The following is a 15,143-nucleotide window of genomic DNA, read 5'->3' as shown; positions in this document are numbered from 1 at the left end:
AATTTCAACTTCACACAAATTAAATAAATTCGTTTAGGATTAAGTAATTAATGCCTTTGAAAAAAAGAATAACTTAGTTTAGTTAGATAAAATTATTTTTATGTTTATTAAATTATTTTTAATTCGTAAACGGGTCATATCGGGTCATATCAGGTCACCACGGGTTGGCCCGAAATCGACCGGTTTTCTTTTCGGGTTCATCGGGTCCAACCCGATTCTGACCCGAATTCCCGAAACCTCAACCCAAACCCATTAATTTCGTGTTAGGTTCGTGTCGTGTCGAAAATTGCCACCCCTAGTTGCGGTGATACATTTGCGCCGACAAATTTGAGCGACGATCCGGGCTTTGATCGAGCCGTACCGTTCCTGATTTGTCTCGCGCCTTCAGATCCTCCTTCACGCTTTGACAAGAAGCAAAATATTAAGCAATCGTTCCGACGGAGCTAAATTACTACAGGATAAAGAACGAATAGGAAATTTGGATTTCGAAACAAAAAAGAAAGGGGTGCAACACGAGGACTTCCCAGGGGGTCACCCATCCTAGTACTACTCTCGCCCAAGCACGCTTAACTTCGGAGTTCTGATGGGATCCGGTGCATTAATGCTGGTATGATCGCACCCGCCATGTTCCTTTCGCTTTATTCTTTTAAACTACCCCGTCCTGCGAAGCAGTGTGGCTTTTCTAGACCGAAATTCATTTTAAGCGTCAATTCAAGCATTTTCCTCTTATCCTTTTATTTATTTACTTTATATTTTTTTTTGTTATTGATTTGCACCCTGTTTTTTTCCCTCATCCCGCAACTCTAAATTATCATGAAATCAATCCTTCACGCTTGCAGTTAGGGGTGGCAATTCGGGTCCAAATCAGGTTGGCGGGTCGGGTTCGGGTCAACAGACCCGCCAGAAAATCTGTTGACCCGAACCCCGACCCGCCAACCCGTGACGGGTCAGGTATGCTGACCCGAACCCGAAAATTTCAGGTTTACGGGGCGGCGGGTCGACCCGAAATGACCCGAAACTTAATTTTAATTTATTAATTTATCACTGTAATTTCTAATAAAATCAATTTCTCACAAAACTAATTACATAATCAAGTAATAAAAATTTAAATAAATGATTCCAAATCAAATCTAAAATAAATTAAACACCGTAAAAGTGTTTTATCCCAAGCAAAATATAAAATAAATTAAAACAATACAAAAGTGAAAAATAATATAATATATTATTTGTCCAAGTATAATAATTTCAACTTCACACAAATTAAATAAATTCGTTTAGGATTAAGTAATTAATGCCTTTGAAAAAAAGAATAACTTAGTTTAGTTAGATAAAATTATTTTTATGTTTATTAAATTATTTTTAATTCGTAAACGGGTCATATCAGGTCACCACGGGTTGACCCGAAATCGACCGGTTTTCTTTTCGGGTTCATTGGGTCCAACCCGAATTCCCGAAACCTCAACCCAAACCCATTAATTTCGTGTTAGGTTCGTGTCGTGTTTTCAGGTCGTGTCGAAAATTGCCACCCCTAGTTGCGGTGATACATTTGCGCCGACAAATTTGAGCGACGATCCGGGCTTTGATCGAGCCGTACCGTTCCTGATTTGTCTCGCGCCTTCAGATCCTCCTTCACGCTTCGACAAGAAGCAAAATATTAAGCAATCGTTCCGACGGAGCTAAATTACTACAGGATAAAGAACGAATAGGAAATTTGGATTTCGAAACAAAAAAGAGAGGGGTGCAACACGAGGACTTCCCAGGGGGTCACCCATCCTAGTACTACTCTCGCCCAAGCACGCTTAACTTCGGAGTTCTGATGGGATCCGGTGCATTAGTGCTGGTATGATCGCACCCGCCATGTTTCTTTCGCTTTATTCTTTTAAACTACCCCGTCCTGCGAAGCAGTGTGGCTTTTCTAGACCGAAATTCATTTTAAGCGTCAATTCAAGCATTTTCCTCTTATCCTTTTATTTATTTACTTTATATTTTTTTTTGTTATTGATTTGCACCCTGTTTTTTTCCCTCATCCCGCAACTCTAAATTATCATGAAATCAATCCTTCACGCTTGCAGTTAGGGGTGGCAATTCGGGTCCAAATCAGGTTGGCGGGTCGGGTTCGGGTCAACAGACCCGCCAGAAAATCTGTTGACCCGAACCCCGACCCGCCAACCCGTGACGGGTCAGGTATGCTGACCCGAACCCGAAAATTTCAGGTTTACGGGGCGGCGGGTCGACCAGAAATGACCCGAAACTTAATTTTAATTTATTAATTTATCACTGTAATTTCTAATAAAATCAATTTCTCACAAAACTAATTACATAATCAAGTAATAAAAATTTAAATAAATGATTCCAAATCAAATCTAAAAAATTAAACACCGTAAAAGTGTTTTATCCCAAGCAAAATATAAAATAAATTAAAACAATACAAAAGTGAAAAATAATATAATATATTATTTGTCCAAGTATAATAATTTCAACTTCACACAAATTAAATAAATTCGTTTAGGATTAAGTAATTAATGCCTTTGAAAAAAAGAATAACTTAGTTTAGTTAGATAAAATTATTTTTATGTTTATTAAATTATTTTTAATTCGTAAACGGGTCATATCGGGTCATATCAGGTCACCACGGGTTGACCCGAAATCGACCGGTTTTCTTTTCGGGTTCATCGGGTCCAACCCGATTCTGACCCGAATTCCCGAAACCTCAACCCAAACCCATTAATTTCGTGTTAGGTTCGTGTCGTGTTTTCAGGTCGTGTCGAAAATTGCCACCCCTAGTTGCGGTGATACATTTGCGCCGACAAATTTGAGCGACGATCCGGGCTTTGATCGAGCCGTACCGTTCCTGATTTGTCTCGCGCCTTCAGATCCTCCTTCACGCTTCGACAAGAAGCAAAATATTAAGCAATCGTTCCGACGGAGCTAAATTACTACAGGATAAAGAACGAATAGGAAATTTGGATTTCGAAACAAAAAAGAGAGGGGTGCAACACGAGGACTTCCCAGGGGGTCACCCATCCTAGTACTACTCTCGCCCAAGCACGCTTAACTTCGGAGTTCTGATGGGATCCGGTGCATTAGTGCTGGTATGATCGCACCCGCCATGTTCCTTTCGCTTTATTCTTTTAAACTACCCCGTCCTGCGAAGCAGTGTGGCTTTTCTAGACCGAAATTCATTTTAAGCGTCAATTCAAGCATTTTCCTCTTATCCTTTTATTTATTTACTTTATATTTTTTTTTGTTATTGATTTGCACCCTGTTTTTTTCCCTCATCCCGCAACTCTAAATTATCATGAAATCAATCCTTCACGCTTGCAGTTAGGGGTGGCAATTCGGGTCCAAATCAGGTTGGCGGGTCGGGTTCGGGTCAACAGACCCGCCAGAAAATCTGTTGACCCGAACCCCGACCCGCCAACCCGTGACGGGTCAGGTATGCTGACCCGAAACCGAAAATTTCAGGTTTACGGGGCGGCGGGTCGACCCGAAATGACCCGAAACTTAATTTTAATTTATTAATTTATCACTGTAATTTCTAATAAAATCAATTTCTCACAAAACTAATTACATAATCAAGTAATAAAAATTTAAATAAATGATTCCAAATCAAATCTAAAATAAATTAAACACCGTAAAAGTGTTTTATCCCAAGCAAAATATAAAATAAATTAAAACAATACAAAAGTGAAAAATAATATAATATATTATTTGTCCAAGTATAATAATTTCAACTTCACACAAATTAAATAAATTCGTTTAGGATTAAGTAATTAATGCCTTTGAAAAAAAGAATAACTTAGTTTAGTTAGATAAAATTATTTTTATGTTTATTAAATTATTTTTAATTCGTAAACGGGTCATATCGGGTCATATCAGGTCACCACGGGTTGGCCCGAAATCGACCGGTTTTCTTTTCGGGTTCATCGGGTCCAACCCGATTCTGACCCGAATTCCCGAAACCTCAACCCAAACCCATTAATTTCGTGTTAGGTTCGTGTCGTGTCGAAAATTGCCACCCCTAGTTGCGGTGATACATTTGCGCCGACAAATTTGAGCGACGATCCGGGCTTTGATCGAGCCGTACCGTTCCTGATTTGTCTCGCGCCTTCAGATCCTCCTTCACGCTTCGACAAGAAGCAAAATATTAAGCAATCGTTCCGACGGAGCTAAATTACTACAGGATAAAGAACGAATAGGAAATTTGGATTTCGAAACAAAAAAGAGAGGGGTGCAACACGAGGACTTCCCAGGGGGTCACCCATCCTAGTACTACTCTCGCCCAAGCACGCTTAACTTCGGAGTTCTGATGGGATCCGGTGCATTAGTGCTGGTATGATCGCACCCGCCATGTTCCTTTCGCGTTATTCTTTTAAACTACCCCGTCCTGCGAAGCAGTGTGGCTTTTCTAGACCGAAATTCATTTTAAGCGTCAATTCAAGCATTTTCCTCTTATCCTTTTATTTAGTTACTTTATATTTTTTTTTGTTATTGATTTGCACCCTGTTTTTTTCCCTCATCCCGCAACTCTAAATTATCATGAAATCAATCCTTCACGCTTGCAGTTAGGGGTGGCAATTCGGGTCCAAATCAGGTTGGCGGGTCGGGTTCGGGTCAACAGACCCGCCAGAAAATCTGTTGACCCGAACCCCGACCCGCCAACCCGTGACGGGTCAGGTATGCTGACCCGAACCCGAAAATTTCAGGTTTACGGGGCGGCGGGTCGACCCGAAATGACCCGAAACTTAATTTTAATTTATTAATTTATCACTGTAATTTCTAATAAAATCAATTTCTCACAAAACTAATTACATAATCAAGTAATAAAAATTTAAATAAATGATTCCAAATCAAATCTAAAATAAATTAAACACCGTAAAAGTGTTTTATCCCAAGCAAAATATAAAATAAATTAAAACAATACAAAAGTGAAAAATAATATAATATATTATTTGTCCAAGTATAATAATTTCAACTTCACACAAATTAAATAAATTCGTTTAGGATTAAGTAATTAATGCCTTTGAAAAAAAGAATAACTTAGTTTAGTTAGATAAAATTATTTTTATGTTTATTAAATTATTTTTAATTCGTAAACGGGTCATATCGGGTCATATCAGGTCACCACGGGTTGACCCGAAATCGACCGGTTTTCTTTTCGGGTTCATCGGGTCCAACCCGATTCTGACCCGAATTCCCGAAACCTCAACCCAAACCCATTAATTTCGTGTTAGGTTCGTGTCGTGTTTTCAGGTCGTGTCGAAAATTGCCACCCCTAGTTGCGGTGATACATTTGCGCCGACAAATTTGAGCGACGATCCGGGCTTTGATCGAGCCGTACCGTTCCTGATTTGTCTCGCGCCTTCAGATCCTCCTTCACGCTTCGACAAGAAGCAAAATATTAAGCAATCGTTCCGACGGAGCTAAATTACTACAGGATAAAGAACGAATAGGAAATTTGGATTTCGAAACAAAAAAGAGAGGGGTGCAACACGAGGACTTCCCAGGGGGTCACCCATCCTAGTACTACTCTCGCCCAAGCACGCTTAACTTCGGAGTTCTGATGGGATCCGGTGCATTAGTGCTGGTATGATCGCACCCGCCATGTTCCTTTCGCTTTATTCTTTTAAACTACCCCGTCCTGCGAAGCAGTGTGGCTTTTCTAGACCGAAATTCATTTTAAGCGTCAATTCAAGCATTTTCCTCTTATCCTTTTATTTATTTACTTTATATTTTTTTTTGTTATTGATTTGCACCCTGTTTTTTTCCCTCATCCCGCAACTCTAAATTATCATGAAATCAATCCTTCACGCTTGCAGTTAGGGGTGGCAATTCGGGTCCAAATCAGGTTGGCGGGTCGGGTTCGGGTCAACAGACCCGCCAGAAAATCTGTTGACCCGAACCCCGACCCGCCAACCCGTGACGGGTCAGGTATGCTGACCCGAAACCGAAAATTTCAGGTTTACGGGGCGGCGGGTCGACCCGAAATGACCCGAAACTTAATTTTAATTTATTAATTTATCACTGTAATTTCTAATAAAATCAATTTCTCACAAAACTAATTACATAATCAAGTAATAAAAATTTAAATAAATGATTCCAAATCAAATCTAAAATAAATTAAACACCGTAAAAGTGTTTTATCCCAAGCAAAATATAAAATAAATTAAAACAATACAAAAGTGAAAAATAATATAATATATTATTTGTCCAAGTATAATAATTTCAACTTCACACAAATTAAATAAATTCGTTTAGGATTAAGTAATTAATGCCTTTGAAAAAAAGAATAACTTAGTTTAGTTAGATAAAATTATTTTTATGTTTATTAAATTATTTTTAATTCGTAAACGGGTCATATCGGGTCATATCAGGTCACCACGGGTTGACCCGAAATCGACCGGTTTTCTTTTCGGGTTCATCGGGTCCAACCCGATTCTGACCCGAATTCCCGAAACCTCAACCCAAACCCATTAATTTCGTGTTAGGTTCGTGTCATGTTTTCAGGTCGTGTCGAAAATTGCCACCCCTAGTTGCGGTGATACATTTGCGCCGACAAATTTGAGCGACGATCCGGGCTTTGATCGAGCCGTACCGTTCCTGATTTGTCTCGCGCCTTCAGATCCTCCTTCACGCTTCGACAAGAAGCAAAATATTAAGCAATCGTTCCGACGGAGCTAAATTACTACAGGATAAAGAACGAATAGGAAATTTGGATTTCGAAACAAAAAAGAAAGGGGTGCAACACGAGGACTTCCCAGGGGGTCACCCATCCTAGTACTACTCTCGCCCAAGCACGCTTAACTTCGGAGTTCTGATGGGATCCGGTGCATTAATGCTGGTATGATCGCACCCGCCATGTTCCTTTCGCTTTATTCTTTTAAACTACCCCGTCCTGCGAAGCAGTGTGGCTTTTCTAGACCGAAATTCATTTTAAGCGTCAATTCAAGCATTTTCCTCTTATCCTTTTATTTATTTACTTTATATTTTTTTTTGTTATTGATTTGCACCCTGTTTTTTTCCCTCATCCCGCAACTCTAAATTATCATGAAATCAATCCTTCACGCTTGCAGTTAGGGGTGGCAATTCGGGTCCAAATCAGGTTGGCGGGTCGGGTTCGGGTCAACAGACCCGCCAGAAAATCTGTTGACCCGAACCCCGACCCGCCAACCCGTGACGGGTCAGGTATGCTGACCCGAACCCGAAAATTTCAGGTTTACGGGGCGGCGGGTCGACCCGAAATGACCCGAAACTTAATTTTAATTTATTAATTTATCACTGTAATTTCTAATAAAATCAATTTCTCACAAAACTAATTACATAATCAAGTAATAAAAATTTAAATAAATGATTCCAAATCAAATCTAAAATAAATTAAACACCGTAAAAGTGTTTTATCCCAAGCAAAATATAAAATAAATTAAAACAATACAAAAGTGAAAAATAATATAATATATTATTTGTCCAAGTTTAATAATTTCAACTTCACACAAATTAAATAAATTCGTTTAGGATTAAGTAATTAATGCCTTTGAAAAAAAGAATAACTTAGTTTAGTTAGATAAAATTATTTTTATGTTTATTAAATTATTTTTAATTCGTAAACGGGTCATATCAGGTCACCACGGGTTGACCCGAAATCGACCGGTTTTCTTTTCGGGTTCATCGGGTCCAACCCGATTCTGACCCGAATTCCCGAAACCTCAACCCAAACCCATTAATTTCGTGTTAGGTTCGTGTCGTGTTTTCAGGTCGTGTCGAAAATTGCCACCCCTAGTTGCGGTGATACATTTGCGCCGACAAATTTGAGCGACGATCCGGGCTTTGATCGAGCCGTACCGTTCCTGATTTGTCTCGCGCCTTCAGATCCTCCTTCACGCTTCGACAAGAAGCAAAATATTAAGCAATCGTTCCGACGGAGCTAAATTACTACAGGATAAAGAACGAATAGGAAATTTGGATTTCGAAACAAAAAAGAGAGGGGTGCAACACGAGGACTTCCCAGGGGGTCACCCATCCTAGTACTACTCTCGCCCAAGCACGCTTAACTTCGGAGTTCTGATGGGATCCGGTGCATTAGTGCTGGTATGATCGCACCCGCCATGTTCCTTTCGCTTTATTCTTTTAAACTACCCCGTCCTGCGAAGCAGTGTGGCTTTTCTAGACCGAAATTCATTTTAAGCGTCAATTCAAGCATTTTCCTCTTATCCTTTTATTTATTTACTTTATATTTTTTTTTGTTATTGATTTGCACCCTGTTTTTTTCCCTCATCCCGCAACTCTAAATTATCATGAAATCAATCCTTCACGCTTGCAGTTAGGGGTGGCAATTCGGGTCCAAATCAGGTTGGCGGGTCGGGTTCGGGTCAACAGACCCGCCAGAAAATCTGTTGACCCGAACCCCGACCCGCCAACCCGTGACGGGTCAGGTATGCTGACCCGAAACCGAAAATTTCAGGTTTACGGGGCGGCGGGTCGACCCGAAATGACCCGAAACTTAATTTTAATTTATTAATTTATCACTGTAATTTCTAATAAAATCAATTTCTCACAAAACTAATTACATAATCAAGTAATAAAAATTTAAATAAATGATTCCAAATCAAATCTAAAATAAATTAAACACCGTAAAAGTGTTTTATCCCAAGCAAAATATAAAATAAATTAAAACAATACAAAAGTGAAAAATAATATAATATATTATTTGTCCAAGTATAATAATTTCAACTTCACACAAATTAAATAAATTCGTTTAGGATTAAGTAATTAATGCCTTTGAAAAAAAGAATAACTTAGTTTAGTTAGATAAAATTATTTTTATGTTTATTAAATTATTTTTAATTCGTAAACGGGTCATATCGGGTCATATCAGGTCACCACGGGTTGGCCCGAAATCGACCGGTTTTCTTTTCGGGTTCATCGGGTCCAACCCGATTCTGACCCGAATTCCCGAAACCTCAACCCAAACCCATTAATTTCGTGTTAGGTTCGTGTCGTGTCGAAAATTGCCACCCCTAGTTGCGGTGATACATTTGCGCCGACAAATTTGAGCGACGATCCGGGCTTTGATCGAGCCGTACCGTTCCTGATTTGTCTCGCGCCTTCAGATCCTCCTTCACGCTTTGACAAGAAGCAAAATATTAAGCAATCGTTCCGACGGAGCTAAATTACTACAGGATAAAGAACGAATAGGAAATTTGGATTTCGAAACAAAAAAGAAAGGGGTGCAACACGAGGACTTCCCAGGGGGTCACCCATCCTAGTACTACTCTCGCCCAAGCACGCTTAACTTCGGAGTTCTGATGGGATCCGGTGCATTAATGCTGGTATGATCGCACCCGCCATGTTCCTTTCGCTTTATTCTTTTAAACTACCCCGTCCTGCGAAGCAGTGTGGCTTTTCTAGACCGAAATTCATTTTAAGCGTCAATTCAAGCATTTTCCTCTTATCCTTTTATTTATTTATTTTATATTTTTTTTTGTTATGGATTTGCACCCTGTTTTTTTCCCTCATCCCGCAACTCTAAATTATCATGAAATCAATCCTTCACGCTTGCAGTTAGGGGTGGCAATTCGGGTCCAAATCAGGTTGGCGGGTCGGGTTCGGGTCAACAGACCCGCCAGAAAATCTGTTGACCCGAACCCCGACCCGCCAACCCGTGACGGGTCAGGTATGCTGACCCGAACCCGAAAATTTCAGGTTTACGGGGCGGCGGGTCGACCCGAAATGACCCGAAACTTAATTTTAATTTATTAATTTATCACTGTAATTTCTAATAAAATCAATTTCTCACAAAACTAATTACATAATCAAGTAATAAAAATTTAAATAAATGATTCCAAATCAAATCTAAAATAAATTAAACACCGTAAAAGTGTTTTATCCCAAGCAAAATATAAAATAAATTAAAACAATACAAAAGTGAAAAATAATATAATATATTATTTGTCCAAGTATAATAATTTCAACTTCATACAAATTAAATAAATTCGTTTAGGATTAAGTAATTAATGCCTTTGAAAAAAAGAATAACTTAGTTTAGTTAGATAAAATTATTTTTATGTTTATTAAATTATTTTTAATTCGTAAACGGGTCATATCGGGTCATATCAGGTCACCACGGGTTGGCCCGAAATCGACCGGTTTTCTTTTCGGGTTCATCGGGTCCAACCCGATTCTGACCCGAATTCCCGAAACCTCAACCCAAACCCATTAATTTCGTGTTAGGTTCGTGTCGTGTCGAAAATTGCCACCCCTAGTTGCGGTGATAGATTTGCGCCGACAAATTTGAGCGACGATCCGGGCTTTGATCGAGCCGTACCGTTCCTGATTTGTCTCGCGCCTTCAGATCCTCCTTCACGCTTCGACAAGAAGCAAAATATTAAGCAATCGTTCCGACGGAGCTAAATTACTACAGGATAAAGAACGAATAGGAAATTTGGATTTCGAAACAAAAAAGAGAGGGGTGCAACACGAGGACTTCCCAGGGGGTCACCCATCCTAGTACTACTCTCGCCCAAGCACGCTTAACTTCGGAGTTCTGATGGGATCCGGTGCATTAGTGCTGGTATGATCGCACCCGCCATGTTCCTTTCGCGTTATTCTTTTAAACTACCCCGTCCTGCGAAGCAGTGTGGCTTTTCTAGACCGAAATTCATTTTAAGCGTCAATTCAAGCATTTTCCTCTTATCCTTTTATTTATTTACTTTATATTTTTTTTGTTATTGATTTGCACCCTGTTTTTTTCCCTCATCCCACAACTCTAAATTATCATGAAATCAATCCTTCACGCTTGCAGTTAGGGGTGGCAATTCGGGTCCAAATCAGGTTGGCGGGTCGGGTTCGGGTCAACAGACCCGCCAGAAAATCTGTTGACCCGAACCCCGACCCGCCAACCCGTGACGGGTCAGGTATGCTGACCCGAACCCGAAAATTTCAGGTTTACGGGGCGGCGGGTCGACCCGAAATGACCCGAAACTTAATTTTAATTTATTAATTTATCACTGTAATTTCTAATAAAATCAATTTCTCACAAAACTAATTACATAATCAAGTAATAAAAATTTAAATAAATGATTCCAAATCAAATCTAAAATAAATTAAACACCGTAAAAGTGTTTTATCCCAAGCAAAATATAAAATAAATTAAAACAATACAAAAGTGAAAAATAATATAATATATTATTTGTCCAAGTATAATAAATTCAACTTCACACAAATTAAATAAATTCGTTTAGGATTAAGTAATTAATGCCTTTGAAAAAAAGAATAACTTAGTTTAGTTAGATAAAATTATTTTTATGTTTATTAAATTATTTTTAATTCGTAAACGGGTCATATCGGGTCATATCAGGTCACCACGGGTTGACCCGAAATCGACCGGTTTTCTTTTCGGGTTCATCGGGTCCAACCCGATTCTGACCCGAATTCCCGAAACCTCAACCCAAACCCATTAATTTCGTGTTAGGTTCGTGTCGTGTTTTCAGGTCGTGTCGAAAATTGCCACCCCTAGTTGCGGTGATACATTTGCGCCGACAAATTTGAGCGACGATCCGGGCTTTGATCGAGCCGTACCGTTCCTGATTTGTCTCGCGCCTTTCAGATCCTCCTTCACGCTTCGACAAGAAGCAAAATATTAAGCAATCGTTCCGACGGAGCTAAATTACTACAGGATAAAGAACGAATAGGAAATTTGGATTTCGAAACAAAAAAGAGAGGGGTGCAACACGAGGACTTCCCAGGGGGTCACCCATCCTAGTACTACTCTCGCCCAAGCACGCTTAACTTCGGAGTTCTGATGGGATCCGGTGCATTAGTGCTGGTATGATCGCACCCGCCATGTTCCTTTCGCTTTATTCTTTTAAACTACCCCGTCCTGCGAAGCAGTGTGGCTTTTCTAGACCGAAATTCATTTTAAGCGTCAATTCAAGCATTTTCCTCTTATCCTTTTATTTATTTACTTTATATTTTTTTTTGTTATTGATTTGCACCCTGTTTTTTTCCCTCATCCCGCAACTCTAAATTATCATGAAATCAATCCTTCACGCTTGCAGTTAGGGGTGGCAATTCGGGTCCAAATCAGGTTGGCGGGTCGGGTTCGGGTCAACAGACCCGCCAGAAAATCTGTTGACCCGAACCCCGACCCGCCAACCCGTGACGGGTCAGGTATGCTGACCCGAACCCGAAAATTTCAGGTTTACGGGGCGGCGGGTCGACCCGAAATGACCCGAAACTTAATTTTAATTTATTAATTTATCACTGTAATTTCTAATAAAATCAATTTCTCACAAAACTAATTACATAATCAAGTAATAAAAATTTAAATAAATGATTCCAAATCAAATCTAAAATAAATTAAACACCGTAAAAGTGTTTTATCCCAAGCAAAATATAAAATAAATTAAAACAATACAAAAGTGAAAAATAATATAATATATTATTTGTCCAAGTATAATAATTTCAACTTCACACAAATTAAATAAATTCGTTTAGGATTAAGTAATTAATGCCTTTGAAAAAAAGAATAACTTAGTTTAGTTAGATAAAATTATTTTTATGTTTATTAAATTATTTTTAATTCGTAAACGGGTCATATCAGGTCACCACGGGTTGACCCGAAATCGACCGGTTTTCTTTTCGGGTTCATCGGGTCCAACCCGATTCTGACCCGAATTCCCGAAACCTCAACCCAAACCCATTAATTTCGTGTTAGGTTCGTGTCGTGTTTTCAGGTCGTGTCGAAAATTGCCACCCCTAGTTGCGGTGATACATTTGCGCCGACAAATTTGAGCGACGATCCGGGCTTTGATCGAGCCGTACCGTTCCTGATTTGTCTCGCGCCTTCGGATCCTCCTTCACGCTTCGACAAGAAGCAAAATATTAAGCAATCGTTCCGACGGAGCTAAATTACTACAGGATAAAGAACGAATAGGAAATTTGGATTTCGAAACAAAAAAGAGAGGGGTGCAACACGAGGACTTCCCAGGGGGTCACCCATCCTAGTACTACTCTCGCCCAAGCACGCTTAACTTCGGAGTTCTGATGGGATCCGGTGCATTAGTGCTGGTATGATCGCACCCGCCATGTTCCTTTCGCGTTATTCTTTTAAACTACCCCGTCCTGCGAAGCAGTGTGGCTTTTCTAGACCGAAATTCATTTTAAGCGTCAATTCAAGCATTTTCCTCTTATCCTTTTATTTATTTACTTTATATTTTTTTTTGTTATTGATTTGCACCCTGTTTTTTTCCCTCATCCCGCAACTCTAAATTATCATGAAATCAATCCTTCACGCTTGCAGTTAGGGGTGGCAATTCGGGTCCAAATCAGGTTGGCGGGTCGGGTTCGGGTCAACAGACCCGCCAGAAAATCTGTTGACCCGAACCCCGACCCGCCAACCCGTGACGGGTCAGGTATGCTGACCCGAACCCGAAAATTTCAGGTTTACGGGGCGGCGGGTCGACCCGAAATGACCCGAAACTTAATTTTAATTTATTAATTTATCACTGTAATTTCTAATAAAATCAATTTCTCACAAAACTAATTACATAATCAAGTAATAAAAATTTAAATAAATGATTCCAAATCAAATCTAAAATAAATTAAACACCGTAAAAGTGTTTTATCCCAAGCAAAATATAAAATAAATTAAAACAATACAAAAGTGAAAAATAATATAATATATTATTTGTCCAAGTATAATAATTTCAACTTCACACAAATTAAATAAATTCGTTTAGGATTAAGTAATTAATGCCTTTGAAAAAAAGAATAACTTAGTTTAGTTAGATAAAATTATTTTTATGTTTATTAAATTATTTTTAATTCGTAAACGGGTCATATCAGGTCACCACGGGTTGACCCGAAATCGACCGGTTTTCTTTTCGGGTTCATCGGGTCCAACCCGATTCTGACCCGAATTCCCGAAACCTCAACCCAAACCCATTAATTTCGTGTTAGGTTCGTGTCGTGTTTTCAGGTCGTGTCGAAAATTGCCACCCCTAGTTGCGGTGATACATTTGCGCCGACAAATTTGAGCGACGATCCGGGCTTTGATCGAGCCGTACCGTTCCTGATTTGTCTCGCGCCTTCAGATCCTCCTTCACGCTTCGACAAGAAGCAAAATATTAAGCAATCGTTCCGACGGAGCTAAATTACTACAGGATAAAGAACGAATAGGAAATTTGGATTTCGAAACAAAAAAGAGAGGGGTGCAACACGAGGACTTCCCAGGGGGTCACCCATCCTAGTACTACTCTCGCCCAAGCACGCTTAACTTCGGAGTTCTGATGGGATCCGGTGCATTAGTGCTGGTATGATCGCACCCGCCATGTTCCTTTCGCTTTATTCTTTTAAACTACCCCGTCCTGCGAAGCAGTGTGGCTTTTCTAGACCGAAATTCATTTTAAGCGTCAATTCAAGCATTTTCCTCTTATCCTTTTATTTATTTACTTTATATTTTTTTTTGTTATTGATTTGCACCCTGTTTTTTTCCCTCATCCCGCAACTCTAAATTATCATGAAATCAATCCTTCACGCTTGCAGTTAGGGGTGGCAATTCGGGTCCAAATCAGGTTGGCGGGTCGGGTTCGGGTCAACAGACCCGCCAGAAAATCTGTTGACCCGAACCCCGACCCGCCAACCCGTGACGGGTCAGGTATGCTGACCCGAACCCGAAAATTTCAGGTTTACGGGGCGGCGGGTCGACCCGAAATGACCCGAAACTTAATTTTAATTTATTAATTTATCACTGTAATTTCTAATAAAATCAATTTCTCACAAAACTAATTACATAATCAAGTAATAAAAATTTAAATAAATGATTCCAAATCAAATCTAAAATAAATTAAACACCGTAAAAGTGTTTTATCCCAAGCAAAATATAAAATAAATTAAAACAATACAAAAGTGAAAAATAATATAATATATTATTTGTCCAAGTATAATAATTTCAACTTCACACAAATTAAATAAATTCGTTTAGGATTAAGTAATTAATGCCTTTGAAAAAAAGAATAACTTAGTTTAGTTAGATAAAATTATTTTTATGTTTATTAAATTATTTTTAATTCGTAAACGGGTCATATCAGGTCACCACGGGTTGACCCGAAATCGACCGGTTTTCTTTTCGGGTTCATCGGGTCCAA

General features: G+C 39.2%; 12 non-coding genes across 12 annotated transcripts; all 12 read right to left on the bottom strand.

Moving 5' to 3' along the window:
• Window positions 1-502: 502 nt before the first annotated feature.
• Window positions 503-621, bottom strand: LOC140030223 (5S ribosomal RNA). The gene has a single exon (XR_011834138.1). It is a non-coding gene; the product is annotated as a 5S ribosomal RNA (ribosomal RNA).
• Window positions 622-1,735: 1,114 nt separating this feature from the next.
• Window positions 1,736-1,854, bottom strand: LOC140023429 (5S ribosomal RNA). Its single transcript, XR_011827399.1, has one exon. It is a non-coding gene; the product is annotated as a 5S ribosomal RNA (ribosomal RNA).
• A 1,133-nt stretch (window positions 1,855-2,987) lies between these two features.
• On the bottom strand, window positions 2,988-3,106 carry LOC140023418 (5S ribosomal RNA). Its single transcript, XR_011827387.1, has one exon. It is a non-coding gene; the product is annotated as a 5S ribosomal RNA (ribosomal RNA).
• Window positions 3,107-4,228: 1,122 nt separating this feature from the next.
• Window positions 4,229-4,347, bottom strand: LOC140023407 (5S ribosomal RNA). Its single transcript, XR_011827376.1, has one exon. It is a non-coding gene; the product is annotated as a 5S ribosomal RNA (ribosomal RNA).
• Window positions 4,348-5,482: 1,135 nt separating this feature from the next.
• LOC140023396 (5S ribosomal RNA) lies at window positions 5,483-5,601 on the bottom strand. The gene has a single exon (XR_011827365.1). It is a non-coding gene; the product is annotated as a 5S ribosomal RNA (ribosomal RNA).
• A 1,135-nt stretch (window positions 5,602-6,736) lies between these two features.
• On the bottom strand, window positions 6,737-6,855 carry LOC140030222 (5S ribosomal RNA). The gene has a single exon (XR_011834137.1). It is a non-coding gene; the product is annotated as a 5S ribosomal RNA (ribosomal RNA).
• A 1,125-nt stretch (window positions 6,856-7,980) lies between these two features.
• Window positions 7,981-8,099, bottom strand: LOC140023385 (5S ribosomal RNA). Its single transcript, XR_011827354.1, has one exon. It is a non-coding gene; the product is annotated as a 5S ribosomal RNA (ribosomal RNA).
• Window positions 8,100-9,221: 1,122 nt separating this feature from the next.
• On the bottom strand, window positions 9,222-9,340 carry LOC140030221 (5S ribosomal RNA). The gene has a single exon (XR_011834136.1). It is a non-coding gene; the product is annotated as a 5S ribosomal RNA (ribosomal RNA).
• Window positions 9,341-10,462: 1,122 nt separating this feature from the next.
• Window positions 10,463-10,581, bottom strand: LOC140023373 (5S ribosomal RNA). The gene has a single exon (XR_011827343.1). It is a non-coding gene; the product is annotated as a 5S ribosomal RNA (ribosomal RNA).
• Window positions 10,582-11,716: 1,135 nt separating this feature from the next.
• LOC140023362 (5S ribosomal RNA) lies at window positions 11,717-11,835 on the bottom strand. The gene has a single exon (XR_011827331.1). It is a non-coding gene; the product is annotated as a 5S ribosomal RNA (ribosomal RNA).
• A 1,125-nt stretch (window positions 11,836-12,960) lies between these two features.
• On the bottom strand, window positions 12,961-13,079 carry LOC140023351 (5S ribosomal RNA). The gene has a single exon (XR_011827320.1). It is a non-coding gene; the product is annotated as a 5S ribosomal RNA (ribosomal RNA).
• Window positions 13,080-14,204: 1,125 nt separating this feature from the next.
• On the bottom strand, window positions 14,205-14,323 carry LOC140023340 (5S ribosomal RNA). Its single transcript, XR_011827309.1, has one exon. It is a non-coding gene; the product is annotated as a 5S ribosomal RNA (ribosomal RNA).
• Window positions 14,324-15,143: the final 820 nt, after the last annotated feature.

The sequence above is a fragment of the Coffea arabica genome, chromosome 11e, assembly GCF_036785885.1.
Source record: "Coffea arabica cultivar ET-39 chromosome 11e, Coffea Arabica ET-39 HiFi, whole genome shotgun sequence".
Taxonomy (NCBI): domain Eukaryota; kingdom Viridiplantae; phylum Streptophyta; class Magnoliopsida; order Gentianales; family Rubiaceae; genus Coffea; species Coffea arabica.
The sequence above is the reverse complement of the archived record's forward strand: the minus strand, read 5'-3'. Positions and strand labels throughout refer to the sequence as shown.